The sequence below is a fragment of the Ammodytes marinus genome, assembly GCF_949987685.1.
Source record: "Ammodytes marinus genome assembly, chromosome: 16".
Lineage (NCBI taxonomy): Eukaryota > Metazoa > Chordata > Actinopteri > Uranoscopiformes > Ammodytidae > Ammodytes > Ammodytes marinus.
In genome coordinates, this window is record NC_137220.1 from 12,881,338 (window position 1) to 12,894,078 (window position 12,741).

The window sequence follows — 12,741 nt, forward strand, 5'->3', positions numbered from 1 at the left end:
GAGAGAGAAAGGAAACGTTTCAACTAGAATGATGCATGAACACAACTCGATCCCCCCTAATTAGCCTCCTTTCTTTCTTTTTTCTCCCCAACTCTCTCGCTCTTCTTGGTTTCTTTGTTGTTCGTCTTCTCACTCCGCCGTTCATTTTAAGATGTAATTGACATTAAATTCATTCTACTTCTTAATTAAAATCCGAGACAACTGTTAACGAGCGGATGGGTTCAAACATTCAGCTCACAACATCCCCTTTAAACAAGATCGATTAAGGCATGGCTGGCGGCAAAGCTATAGCCCCCTTCACCACCACCATATCACCCCCCTCCTCCACGCCCCCTTGTTCCCATAAAAGGGCTGCCTGCCTCGGGATAACCTTGCCGGAGATGATGAAAGGGAGGCAAATAAGTCAACATGGAGACGGAATAATAGAAAATCTCATTTGTAAGAAAAGCAGTATTGAGGTTAATGTGATCTCTTTGAGAGCTGCATATTGGGTCAAATAATATTCACATGGACAAGTGAACGGCAACATGTGCGCAGGTACACAGGCACACACACACACACAAACACACACACACACACACACACACACACACGCACACACACAGGGTGGAAACTGCAACCAGCAATCATAGATATTGGACATAAGGGTTTTACAAGAAGGAGTACAGAGACTCTTGGTTGTTTGGGTGAAGAGAAAACAATTGAAGAGTGTGTGTGAGCTTCTCAGAGAGGAAAGGGCATCTCGGCATGAGTAATGGGGAAGCTGGACGACAGTCAATCGAGAAAATAACTAGTCATGGCATGAGGGGGCGGGAGAAGGCGTGCGAAAGCTTAAAATGATAAATAGTCATTCAGAAAAATAACCTTGGAGGTATGAAAACGTTTGTGTCTGGAGAACACTAGACAAAAAAGTAAGGCACTGACTCCTTGTTAGCACTTTCATTTGAATAATAACGCTTTCGGATTTAAAATTGTATCGTTAAGTGTAAGAATGATGTGTCAATTTCTTCCACTACAAAGTGTAGTATTGCTCTGGTAGGTATTGCATCATCAGTGTTGACAGAAAGCCAAACCTTCAACCACAGCACTTTGAACTCATCATTGAGGATCAGACCGGTATGATATAGAGAAACAGATACTGAGGCCTTATTAAAAATATCTGATTTTCCCAGTCGTCCGTAACTAATATGATCCAGCTTTCTCTCTGACAACATTAAAACAGTCGGTAAACCCTGCAATGAGGATAATCTTCTTGTTTTTTAATCTTATTTCTTCATTGTAAAGGCCAACTGCATCACCCCCAAATCTCTTCTTATATTGAATACGTGTGCTGGGTCAATCTGCTAACCTATCTGAAAATGTCATTACTCTGGGGTTTTCAGATGTCTCATTATGGTGCAGAAGTGGTTTCAGAGGCTTTTTCATTCCGAGAAGAATGAAATTCTGGGTATATATGAAGACCAGGTGAAACTGAAAGTACATTGGAATGAGTCACACACATGTTTAATTAAAGCCAAGACACTGCAGGTGAAGGGGTTACAATTTTTTAATTTACAGTAGAGTATATATCATCATGAAACCTTGCCAGTTGATTAACAACATTAAAGCAATTCTTTTTTTGTATTAAACATTTTTCAGAAATGTTGGATTAAATTAATTTAATTGTTTTATTATTCATACATTAATTTTAATATTGACCAGTGCTTGAAAACTCTATGTTTGAGCCTGCCTTATCTGTCCTTAAAAGATAAAAGACCAACTTATCTATTTTGTATGACAACAGCTACTCCTCCATTAAGTGCCTATAATCTGTTTTTACATCATGTTGGACAGAGCGACTCAGATCTTACAGACACGGATTAAGGCTTTTGTTACCTGGATACCAGCTCTGGCCAGATGCAATTTATTACCATACCCCCCAACCCCCCGCTCGCTGCACTCACTGAATTCAAATAAAATTGATGTCGTTTGATATTCTAGATTGTGCGCCTGGGTGGTCATGGTCACGCTCTTACTACGGGCACAAATGTGTAAAAGCAAACGCGCACAAACACACACGCGCGCACACACACACACACACACACACACACACACACACACACACACACACACACACACACACACACCTTAAGTGGTTTCATGCTCTAGCATCCTGATAGTCTCTCTGCCCTGCCATGCCAATCATGGAGCCCGGATTACAGTGGCCAAGCAGGTGTGCCATGTCTCCACAGAGCGTCATGGGAGAAAGGAGTGACATCAGACAAAAGGACAACTTCAGAATTGGTCTTTTAAAGGTGGAGTCCGTGCTTCATGAGAAAGCTTGTTGTCGAAACACATTTTGACTAAATCAGTAGAGATCTCCTCACTATCCGTTGTAGACCTTTTCTTACTGTGGGCGCGCTGAACAAATATCCACTGTTAATTCACAGTCCATACATACTGTACATAGGTATAACATACCCGTTTTCAGAGCCTATTATGGGGAGATATTCACTGACTTTGACAACAAGCGTTTTCCAGAATCACTGACTCCACCTTCAACTCCTGCAGCTTCTTATTTCATTATTTCATGATGAATATGATACAGCCCCTATCTGACATGCACCGTATCACTACACAGACTGGACACGCAGGCGCAGGGCAACACATTCTCGACACAGGCCAAGAGACGATGCTCGAGAATTATAGCGCAGCGCAAGGGGTTGGAGAGAACAGTAGTGGTGGGCAATTGAGACTGTGAGAGCATGTTGCGAAAGAAAGCACAGATGGCCTAAGGCTACAACATGGTGGGGAGAGGAAAGAATAACTGGAAAAACTAATTAGTGGGGCACAATTTCACACACACCTCTATCAAGGCAGCACTTCCTACCTCAGCTTGAAAAATATGTTTCATCTATAAATCATTCTAACGCACAGAGAGAACAAGACATATGATGGAATAATATCAAAGCTCAGTGTTTTTACGCTTGGCTGCGTCTCGTAACACAATAACAGGAAAAAGCGGAGTTCGCATTGCATGGGTGGGTGACAAGCAAATAACTTCACACGTCGATGCCAATGTGGAAAATTCAAGCTGGGCATCCATCATGCAATGTGGCAGTGTTAGCTTGAGGCCACGATGAAGACATTAGGGGCTGTGATCTCTGTATTAGCCCCCGAAAAAAAGAGGACATTTCCACTTAACTAAAGGAAGCGGTGGAGAGGAGGGGTAAATTAAATTCAGCTACAACGCTTTAACTAGCAGCCGGAGATCACAGTTGTGCCCTTTGGCAGAGTAATTATTCACTCCCTTTTAGAAGACGATCAGGTGTGGATGTGTTGGCCGGGTTGCGCCCACATGCTTGTGGCGAGAAGTGTGTCGGCATCTCTCTGTGTGTGTGTGTGTGTGTGTGTGTGTGTGTGTGTGTGTGTGTGTGTGTGTGTGTGTGTGTGTGTGTGTGTGTGTGTGTGTGTGTGTGTGTGTGTGTGTGTGTGTGTGTGTGTGTGTGTGTGTGTGTGTGTGTGTGTGTGTGTGTGTGTGTGTGTGTGTGTGTGTGTGTGTGTGTGTGTGTGTGTGTGTGTGTGTGTGGGTGGGTGAGAGCGATTGAGGTGTGAAAAGTTACAGTTTCCCCTTTTTTTCCTGTAACTGAGAAGTGTTTACACCGAACTCTTCCGAGGGTGTTCATCCAAAGGCTTGTATATCAGGTGATAAACGTGAGAGGGAAGAGAGAGCAAGACATAAAACAAGAGCTGGGGAAAGGTTAGCATTCCACCTCTCCATCACTGCCTCTCTCCAGCCTGTGTGTAGCCTGGTGAGACTAGCTTGATTCCCCGCATGCTTCACATTTGATTCACTCACGCAGATGAGTCTAAACATTCTCCAATCTCTCTGTGGGGAGGAGTCCGGTTAAAAAAATTACCAGGCCAATCAGGACCCGGCGTTCTGACCAAACGCTTGTCCCTTATAGTCGAAGGCAGCTTCTGATTGGTGCATGTAGTCGTCAATCTAGCCTTGTGAGTCAACAACCACGTGAACCAATCAGTGGCTAACGGACAGAAAGTGGGGAGGGCCGGGGCCTGACTGGAGGCTAGATTGACGACTACATGAACCAATCAGGAGCTGCATTCCACTAACGGACGGGGCTGGGCTGCCCCCATATTTATCCTCCAGTCCATATTTTTCCCCCCTTCATAACCTTCAACCAGAATCGGCCTTGATGTCAGGAGGAAGAGCTCTGTCCCGCCGAGGACCAGCTCAGGGGCTGATGAGATGAGACTCTCATTCGGAAACTATCCTTCAAAAACTGCAACCTGATGTTGTTTTTTTTCCTTTGGCCCTGGTTTTGCTTCTATCTTTCCCCAACACAACCTCAGTGCTTTTCTCCTAGCAAAGCTGTGCATCCCTCAAGCTCCCTCTATTGCCCCTTAGTTACAGAGTAGCCCCCCAAACACACACACATTTCTGCACATTACGGTTTGTTTCTGCTGACAGTCAAGTCCTTGGTAATGCTGGGCTTGTACTTGATAAGTCAGAAACAGAGTAGTTGGCCCTGATGCCGCTCATTATCTTTGAGACACACACACACACACACACACACACACACACACACACACACACACACACACACAGGTCTTTTCTCTCCTCAGGCTTGTCATGGGAGCATGTTAGGCTTACCGTACATCGTTATCAGCGTCTCGGCATGAGTTCATCACAAACCCAACGGTGTGCAGACTCAGCAGCAGACAACACACAACACGTCAATCAGTCTCCATTTGCCTCGACTTCCTTGTCATATTCCACCACTCCCCCTGTAATTTGGGGAAGAGGAAACAATATTCTATCAAGTAAGAAGACATTGTATTTCTCCTGTTAAGTGAATGGCCAAATTTTCACAAAAGGCTGCTGATTGCGAAACGTCTGAGGTGTGCATCCTTGCCTGGCCTAGAAGTTTTCCCAAACTCCAAGACTGAGCAGCAGGAGGCAGTGGTAAAACTAGTCAACCTACAACCAGCAGCATTTCTGCCTACAGGCATCCACTGCAAATTGTAAGCTATAAAGAGGTAAAGCTCTAGCCTGGCATTCCCAGACCTGCCACTAGGCGCTGGCAAATTAAATTTGCTGCGCGTGTTGGTCTGGAGACGCTCCGTTGAAGCTTATCAAGACTACCAGAAATCTGGTATAACGTTTCAATTGGTTCTATCTAATATGGGCGCGCCAGAGCCCTTTATATGGTGCTCTGGGGAGGACGTAACCGGATGACGACAGTGACGTGCATGCGACGTCGAAGCTGTGATAGTAAACATCAAAGATGGCTGCGGATATGTTGTGTGAGTTTGAGACTGCTTTGGCCTTTGGAAGACGGGACTCATAGCTTTCACTAGCAAGTAAGTGGAATGTTCTGTTTTGCCGACCGACAACGGCAAACGTTTAATTGAACAGTTTAACAGCTGTTCGCTAAACGAACGGGGCTTACGTCACTTGTGCATCGCTATGATTGGTTGTAGTGCTATCCAACTGCGTGCAGTGGCATTTGAAATGCACGAGTAGGAGCCGCCCCTTGAGTAGGAGCCGCCCCTTGAGTTGGAAATTACTATTGATCGTCGCCAGACCCTCTATCGTTCAAGATATCAGGGTCAGGATTTCCAGGCTAGTAAAGCTCCTCTCATAACAGTACAACGCAGCCAGTGGACAAACAGTTGGTTCACCTCAGATGTTTTCCTCAAAAAAACAAAGCAACAAAACAAAACTTTTGAGAGTTTCTTTCATATGAAAAGAAAATGTCCAGCCATGGCCCCCTTCTGTAAAATGTGTGAATAAACTTCTTCTTCTTGCTGCGAAGACCCTCGTTTTATGGCTCTGAATGAAGTGAAATCGATGGCTTGGCTTTGCCCGTTTATAGCTCAGTAAAAAGAGAAAGCTACGATGGAGAGTGGGATCATTGCATGGAGGTAATTGGAAGACTAGACTGATGTGACCTCTCAATGACAACGGACGGTCACGCAGTACGTCACAGTCTGACATTCAGGTCAAATATAAGAGGAACACACATAAGTGTTGATTCATTAGTTCACATAGCGTTGGAATTTTCTAAAATGCTGAGCAAAAAAAAGGACAGAAGCTTCAGGGCACCATTTATGCGAACAACAAAAAATTGCATTTATCTGAAAATGGGCGAACAGTGTTTTGATACTTTATTTTAAATGAAACCGTAAATGCAAAATGTGGAAATACTCAATAACAAGTAAAGAGTTATGTGTCTAAAATGAATAGATTCGGACAATTACTGTATAGTTTTAGCACAACACGCTGTAAACACAACATGTATTATCATTAGTTGATAACCCAAATGTTGGCACTTTTAGCAAACTTACCCCAAAACGACAACAAAAGTGTTAAGTTGAACTTGAATTCATGTTTGTGTTACTAGCTACATCTCTACAGTTGATGAAGAGGAGTAATATGTACAATGTTGTCCTTGACATATAGAGGTGTAAGGGTTTAAAAGTAGCACAAAATAGCACATAAATATACAAAAAACTTCAGAAGACTCAAAGGCACACACAAATGCAGCTAGAGTGAAGTATTTACAGCTGGAGTAGCTTTGCCAGTGTCCCTATTATCAAAACAGTGTTCCCTGTAATGTGCTGACATTCTGCTCATTCAAATGATAGATATAGTTCTAATAGTTTGCCGTTTATTACCTGTAGAATAACATCAGCTTTGCTGCCCGTATTACTTACTGTAGGAACAGGATTACAACTCAGCACAGTGGCCTTCTGAATGTCTCATTATGTTATACTCCGACCAAACATGACAATATTCCTTGTTCTGTCCCAAGCTTGACCTCAACCAGAGCTCGCTGTCCGTGTCTTTGGGTTAGCTGAGAAATAATGTCATGGGGGGGAATAACAGTCCACCAGGGAGCCCATGCCATTTGCCTTACTAGTCTTGACCTTCACCTTAAAGATTTTTTTAAGCATACCACCACTACTATAACTTCTATTTTGGCTTTTAAATAATTGGATTATTGAAGTTGCATGGTCCAGGGGATTCTAATTCATCGCTGGATGCCTCCTGCATTATGATGATTAATGGCTGAATCTGCAGAGCCCCCTCCGATTGGCTTCAGGGTTGTCTTTTCCGACACATACATATAATACCGCCTCAAAGATTTTCTGCTGCGAGATTTTCAATTCAGTGTGCGTTTTTGAGGATCTAAATCAGGGCCAAAACCATATATATAGAGAGAGAGACACACACACACGAGCTGCTGGGGTAAGGCAATTCCTTTCACACTGAGGGATTTCTTTCTGCATCAAACAAGTCAGGCAATTGGAATTATGACCAGGGTCAATGCTCCAGATGAAACGGCAAGCCTCCCGTCTCCTGATAATTCACTTTCCACTCTCGCTCCCCCCCCTCCCTCCCTCCCTCCGCCTCCACACTGTCCTTGACTCCTCTTGACCCTTCCACCTTGGGGGGAAATTGAGTTATTTAGTGGTACAGCTATCAACCCTGGAGCCATAACTTTAAAAGCCGACCTTATACTGCCTTCTCGCAAAACATGGTAGCCAGAGCGCCAGAGCTTATTGATGGAGGCTCTTTAACATGGTTCCTGTGTCTCTGCCTGCGGCGCCAGGAAATAAATCAACTTTACCAATGTCTACTTAATCCCTCTCCCTCCTACATCTCTGCCACACAGTAAGAGCTGACGGTTTAGCAGAGGTCAGGGGCAAAGGGTGGCCACGGCCACTGTACATACACAAAGTGACATGTCGCCGTGGGGAAACTGCCATACAATCTGATCTACCACGTCCAATTGGAGCGCAAGGTGGTTCGCCTATACATCAATCACCAAGGGCGTAGCACGGAACTCTGTGCCCCATACATCAGTATGTCTCTGTTGGTCCCATTTCTCCCTTGGTCCATGTCAAATATTTTTTTAATTTTATTCTACGAATAATTGAACCTAAAACTGTTCACATGAATCTATTAGCCAGTCACCAAGAGGTATTCATACCAAGTTATAAAGTAATACAAAATCAGTTGTATGGGGTTAGGTCTGTACAGTTTGAAATTACTCCACATATCAACCCTCCTTCATTTACATATTGTAGCCGACAAAAACTTCAACTATGGTTAAATGAGGTTTTCTGAAAAAAATATCAGTAGTTGTTTTTTCCTCACTTTCTTTTCTTATTCTTTCTTCGATTTTCTCTTCTAGTGTAACGGCTGGACAGGGAGGACACAGGCGCAGAGACAGTACCAGTTTAAGAAGGTTTATTTAGAAGGAATCTGGGGTTTTGGGCCGGGCTCCGGAGGGGCTGGCAGGCATGGGGGTCCAGGGAGAAGTGCCAAGAAAAAAAAAGAAAAAAAATCAAAACCCCCCCCCCAACTGATTTGGGCCTAGGGTTATCAGTTCCTCTTGTACTCCTATGTCCTTCACCATAGTCACACCACAGGAGGGACACATTAAAGACAAATAAACACAATCAAGTCCCCACACACACACACACACACACACACACACACACACACACACACACACAATGCCTACACATCTCTCCATAAAGATATGAATCCTAAGAAAGACACGGTCACAAAATAGACACACTTGCAAGCGACTGATAAGTCACTGGCAATGTGTGTGGGTGTAGATTTAGGGAGGGAGGTAGGAGTATGATTGAGGGAGGGAGGCCTGTGTGTGGGTGATGTGGCGGCTATAGGACGAGGGCGGGGAAGTGGATGTTTTATGAGGCCCTTAACATTTACTTCCCCGGCGTTTCAATCCGCCGTGTCTATTAAGGACGGCTGCTCCTCCTACGTGTTCCCCATCCATCAAAGAGCAAAGAGACGAGACGCGGCCAGCACACTGACGGACAGCTCGATATGATGGAGGGAGAGAGAGTCGGCATCAGGCAGCGGAGGGAGGGAGGGAGGGAGGGAGGGAGAGAAGGAGAGAGGAGAATACTGAGAAAAGAAGGAGGAAAAAAAAGTCACAAGCGTATAGAATGAAGCTGAAAATACAGCTTTAGCCAAAAAAATGGCATTCGAAGAAAAGGAAACGCTTTCAGGTCCAAACAAAATGGTCCGAAGACTATAGTTCCTTCCAAAGAGCTGAAGCAGCAGTTTTTGACCTCTTTGTTCAAGGTGGGCTGCCTGCCTGGAGTCCATTCGCAAACGCCACAGAATTTTGTGACTCCAAACAATAAACTAAACGCACACTGCCTGCTCGACAACATTTTTGTGAGAAGCAGTGAAGTCAAAACAAGCCATAAATAAAAAACAGACCCTGAGAAAATAGATGAAGTGTGTGTGTGTGTGTGTGTGTGTGTGTGTGTGTGTGTGTGTGTGTGTGTGTGTGTGTGTGTGTGTGTGTGTGTGTGTGTGTGTGTGTGTGTGTGTGTGTGTGTGTGTCTGTGTGTGTGTTGGTCAGCAAGGTGTCCAGCTTTGCTCAGGCTTTTAGTACTTCAGTACCACATGCAGCCTCTGCAGGTCACTGTTATTAATTACAAGCTTCGCCAGCTACCATTTCATTAATCTAAATTTAGAGTCTAGACTAAGCTCGCTCAATTGATGCTGCTGCTACAGAGCGCCCTGTCAACCGACCAATCAAGGAATAGATTTTCTGCCCTCTGGCCAACCGAAAACAAGGTCCACTATGTGCAAACTAATCACAGCCACAGTCTGACACTCTCAACCTGCTGGCCAGCCAAGGTCAGCGGACTACTGACCGGCGCAGCACGAACTTGAGACAAGAATTAGTGTGAATCCCAGTGGGGGAGACGGTGCGAGACCAAACATTTTGACCAAGTGAAACGCATGGTCGAACCAGGCTGGTTAATGAATACATAAATAAAGCTAATGATAATTGCAGTGATGAACAGCTGGTTTGCGTTGCCGTTTGGCTGCCGTCGGCCATTTTATCTTAATTAACGACACACATATGTGCAAGCGATGTTCCCCCACTCTTTGGCTGCAGCGGCTCGCCCTCGGTGCTCGCCAACAACATGTGTACAGGTCAGACAAGGGGGGACGTTGGGTATTTGCTTTACAACAGATCAACATGGAGAGAGGTTTGAGAATGAGAGGGTCAATTAGACAGAGATGGAGAGAGAGCAAGTTGCTGAAGGAGACAGAGAGAGAGAGACCGAGACAGAGAGAGAGAGACAGAGAGAGAGAGAGGGTGGATGGAATGGAATGGAAGGAGGAGGATTATACCATCCTGTAACCTTGTGTTCCCCGGGCCATGCTGCCCCTGGGCTGCTGCTGTACCCCCCTTCAGCAATTAATCATCTGATACTGAGCTTACTCAACCGACAACCAGCTCCCCCACATCCTAATTAAGCCAGGAGAGGAGAGGAGAGGAGAGGAGAGGAGAGGAGAGGAGAGGAGAGGAGAGGAGAGGAGAGGAGAGGAGAGGAGAGGAGAGGAGAGGAGAGGAGAGGAGAGGAGAGGAGAGGAGAGGAGAAAAAACAAAACTGTCTAAAAGACAATAGATAAAAGGTAAGGATGGCCACTGACAGTGCAGGGGAAAAGTACAGGTTCCAATACAGTGGGGAAAGCTTCTTGGAGCCAAAAGCAAACGAGCAAAGGAAAAAAGGGAAGAAATCCAAAAACTCACTTCCTATGGATTGGTAGTGAGCATAATGAAAAGCCTGTGCCAGCCTGCGTCGAGGACCATCCATCTACCAGACTGGCGAAGCAGGCGCCATGCTGGTGCCAAGGTTACTCTACAAAAGCTCAAAGACTGTGTGTGTCAGTGTGTGTGTGTGTGACTGTGTGTAGTAGACAAAATACAATGGATATAGGGAAGGAGTGTATGTGTATGCATGTGTTCAGTTTGTGTGTGTTGGGAGCAAATGTTGCAAGATGTGGGTATAGTATAAATATAAAGAGTGTGTGTGTGTGTGTGTGTGTGTGTGTGTGTGTGTGTGTGTGTGTGTGTGTGTGTGTGTGTGTGTGTGTGTGTGTGTGTGAGTGTGTGTGTGTGTGTTATGGTTTGTTTGTAATTGGAAGTATAGTAAGCATGCACGGGTTTGTGTGCGTGTGTGCATGACTTTTTTTTTTTTTCATTTTTGCAGCAGAAGCCTTTTCATCTTTGGTCCAGGACACCGGGAGACTTGATGTCCTCGCTCGTCTCTCCTCCCTGGCTGAGACACACTTGTGTTTCTGCGGCCACCTGCCAGCCAATTAGCTGAGCGGGCAGAAGCAGATGCCCAGTAGCAGGTGGACGTCCATCCCAACATCCCTACAGCTTGCTAATGCTAATGGCTCTGATCTCAGGGACCACTGGACTGGACCGCCAGGGGAGGCAGGTCAACTGGGATCAGAATTCACCCAGGCTAGCTGAGCGGAAGCCCTACAGAGGCTCAGTTAAACCACCTTATGGGGGTGTATAAAAACCAGCATGTAGCCTATTGTAATACTAGTGCAACTGCCTAGTAAAATATTTTGTTAACAATCATGCAAACGACCAGGCAAAGTTCTAGCCCTACGTGTCCTTTGGCTAACATAGCTGTTGTATTTTGGTCATTTAACAAAGCAGGCCCAGATAAACCCAGTAAAGGGCCCATTGGCAAAAATTAGCTATGGATCCCCTAACCAGCCCGACCTCCAATGACGTTTGGGATTACTTGTGATAAATTGATAATATGCTCATCTAGTAGTATGCACGCTCTAAACGCATACCAACTGAGATATAAAGGAAACTTAACGAAACAGGGTCCAAAGAAAGGCGCTTGGACTGACACACCTTAGCTAGCAAAAATGTTTGAGGAGATTTTTTAAAAAAGGGGATTTTGACAACCAGCGTTGTCAAGAGTCTCTGGCTCCACCTTTAATCAGAATACCAGAAAATTAACTGTCACACAGTGAACCAGGGGCTTGGTCTCTGCCGGGCTGGTAATTCAACCTTGTAACGACTGTCAGACAATTGTAAATGTAAATTGTCTTTCTTTGCGTTTCTTGCTAGCTCTGCCATGTCTCCAGCCTCAGATCCGTCTCTGTCCCCTTTTCTCTGCCGTCTCACACTATTTCAGCCTACTTTGCACATTGTAATTGTTTTGATTTTAGTTAAAGCCTAGAACATTATGCATTAGGAAGTGATGTTTACACACAAGGTTAATGACCTTCACATGTATACCAAATGCATCTTTAAATCTATTATTGTTTGAGTTAGCTTTCTAGTTCTCTGTATTTACATTTGTTTTCCTCCCAACAATTCAATTCAAGCCTTTATTGTCATTGTACTTTGCAATACAACATAATTAGGAACGCTGCCCCTGTGTGGTGCACACAATCAATACAATATAAAACACATGAAACAGATATAAGTGCGAGTCATTTGCATCTCTTTCTGTTCAGCAAATGGCTAGGTTATTATTTGCAAAGACCTGACACCCAATAGAAATAATGAGACATCTTCCCAAGAACACGGTATAAGTCGTCATATCAGTCTTACTACAGACATAAGCAAAGTGGATTTTTTCTTGACATACAAAATTGTGGGTTATTATAGTGAAAAATGTGCTTCAGACATGCAAATATTCCACTTAGGTTTTACGACCATTTCCCCCCCCCATCTAAGTCACTGATACAGATCGCTGTTGCCTTGTCCCTGAGTATGACTATCTGCAGCCCAACCTTGTACTCTCCATCGATCCATCCTTCCCCTCCATCACCCTGCAGGGTGAATAATTAGCCCAGTCCACAGGTGCAGTGATGAGGTGGCTTTTTGTGATCCGAGCCGAAATGGGCCT